The sequence below is a fragment of the Alexandromys fortis genome, unplaced genomic scaffold (assembly GCF_014885135.2).
Source record: "Alexandromys fortis isolate MF-2015 unplaced genomic scaffold, M_Fortis_MF-2015_v1.1 scaffold_158, whole genome shotgun sequence".
In the NCBI taxonomy this organism is placed as follows: domain Eukaryota; kingdom Metazoa; phylum Chordata; class Mammalia; order Rodentia; family Cricetidae; genus Alexandromys; species Alexandromys fortis.
Genome location: NW_026068039.1, coordinates 3,052,830 through 3,055,434, shown reverse-complemented (window position 1 = coordinate 3,055,434; position 2,605 = coordinate 3,052,830).

The following is a 2,605-nucleotide window of genomic DNA, read 5'->3' as shown; positions in this document are numbered from 1 at the left end:
TTATCATAAAGAACTTGATCCTTTATGATGATCAGAGTAAAGTCCCTCACCTAGAATTTGATCTAGGGAAATCTCAAGTACTTTTTTTTTCCCTGTTGCTCTAAAATTTTAGCTTCTTCCTTAAAATAATGCCTCCAAAGCAACGTGGTCGACTTTCTAGGACTGCTGAGATTAACTGAGTCCAGCCAGCCTTGTGGCATTGCTTTGTTACTGGAAGTCCATGTTTTGACCCTCTATCTAACAAAGGACAAATGCAATCCATAAGCTACAATTGCTTGTTTAATTTCATCATACATAATTATATCAGTCATACGTATGGGCTCCCATGGATATTCTTTGACAACCTTAGGGTACTTGGGGCCAGATACTCTTTCTGATGTTATCATCAGAAAGGCAGGCAGAACTCTGGGGAGCTATCCCAGAAGTTTTTATGTATTGATGAGGCTAAATTTTGTCTTTGTATCTTCTTTCCCTGGTCATCAAATTTGATAAGTTCCTCAATCTTTTCAAATCTATTTACCATTGCCTTTTGTAAAGTCTGGATCTCCTGTCCAGTGTTCTGTTCTAATTCCCTCGTTGAGGATTCCAAGGTATAATGTAGAGATAATATCTCATTCTTGGACATAATCTTCATAGCTTGCATATTACCTGCCTGAAGAGACATTCTATCAGTCAATCTGTCATATCCCTTTGACAGAGTCCAATTAATACATTCAACATTATGAATTCTCTCAAATAATGTTTCAGCACCCACTGTCATTGACTGGGTTTTATGTGCCAAATCGGCTGTATTCTTCTCCAGAGTGCTGAATTTTCCTCTTAATAAATCACTATCAGTCTGTACCATTTCTAAAAGTACCTCAGTTTGTCTTGAGTTTTGTTAGTTAAATTGTTTGTATCCTTTTTCAGAGTTCTGACCTCTTTTTTGAGAAGCTTGGTATCAGTCTGTAAAGACTATCATTTTTTAAAAGTGCTTCATTCTTAGCCCTATTATCAAACCATATTTTTAAATATTTATTTATTTATCATGTATACAATATTCTGTCTGTGTGTATGCCTGCAGGCCAGAAGAGGGCACCAGACCCCATTACAGATGGTTGTGAGCTACCATGTGGTTGTTCTCTCCAGCCCTTCAAACCATATTTTTGAGGAAAAAATATTAAGGACAAGACCAATCCCCAGAATCAAAAATAGTGATATAGGAGTAAAATCATATAAGTCTTGTAATAAGAAAATATAAAGAACCACGGCCAATCCATAGCAAGAAAAGCTGCTACACAAGAATTCTATATCCAAATAAACTGCTGGCTCCTTGAACAGCCTGCACATGGCTGAGGTGGGGTGTGGGAGGACTTGCGCCTAGCCAGGTGCACTCCAAGCCTGGCGGAGGATGCGCATGCAGTCAGAGCGCGAGGGGGGGGGGTGTTCTGGTGTTCTAAAACTAAATGGTTGGTCACCAGATGAAAGTGAAAGTCACAAAATAATCTCACACCAGTTCAGAATTATAAATAATAACGGGTTTTTTATTTAGGGGAAACTTACAGATCACTGTCCAAAATAACAGTCCTCTGCCCAAACATGAACAGAGTCTGGTAGCCGAAAGCAAGAGCAGGAAGCAACAGAGTGAACACATGCTTTACAGCTGCATTTACAGTATAAGAGACCACACCCAACTGGGCTGGTATCTTAAATGCTATTGGCTAAAGGAACGGATGTGCTCCCACAGCATCTGCCCTTATCTGATCTAATTTTAAAAAATTGTGTGTTAGCTGTAATGAATAATATAGAAACTTAATTGACCATAGGCCCTTAATACATTTAGTTTATGCATATTTGTGGTTGGTTCTATGTGCCCCATAGTTAGCTGTTCTGGAATGAATTCCTTTAGGATTAACAATTTAGGTTTGATTATAGACCACTGTTCCACCCAGATGTCTTGATTTGAGAGCCATGTTATTGGACTGGGGCTAGGAGGTTCTCCCTATTATTTTAATGGACAGCAACCCTTAGAATTGGGGGTGACACTTATGCATAGGATTGCAATTTGCTAAACCTGTCTTTTCATGGACCTGAAGGTAATTAAAGAAAACTGTATCATCAGTAGTGAGGACAGCACCCATACCCTCCAGGATGTCTCTGCCCCAGAGGTTTCTCAGTACCATAAAAACAATAGGGAGAATGGTATTGTAGTCTGTGAAATCCAGTGTGCCCACTAAACATGCTCCTGAGTTGTCAAAGCAGTCTGTGATAACAGAGAGAGATGTGGGAGAGATAAGGGATGGTAGAGATATTTGGCTTAGAGCAGTTAATGAGCAGTGTGCTGAGAGAGTCTAATAAGCCAATGAGTGAGGCCACAAAAAGTGGTCATGAGTTTGACCCAGGAGGGACACACAACCAACATTCTCCAAGGTGGTCAGGCAGAGCATTAATAATTAATATGCAGAGGTTAAGATCTGAAACAAGGTGGTGTGACAGAGAGGTGGGATCATTATCACCTAAAAGGATTGATGTTAGGGATGTAAGGATCTTTGAAAAGAATTGGACCACTGATCAGTGTGTTACAGCTCTGAGGGAAAAGGTTTCTCTATTGCAACTTATTTTATTA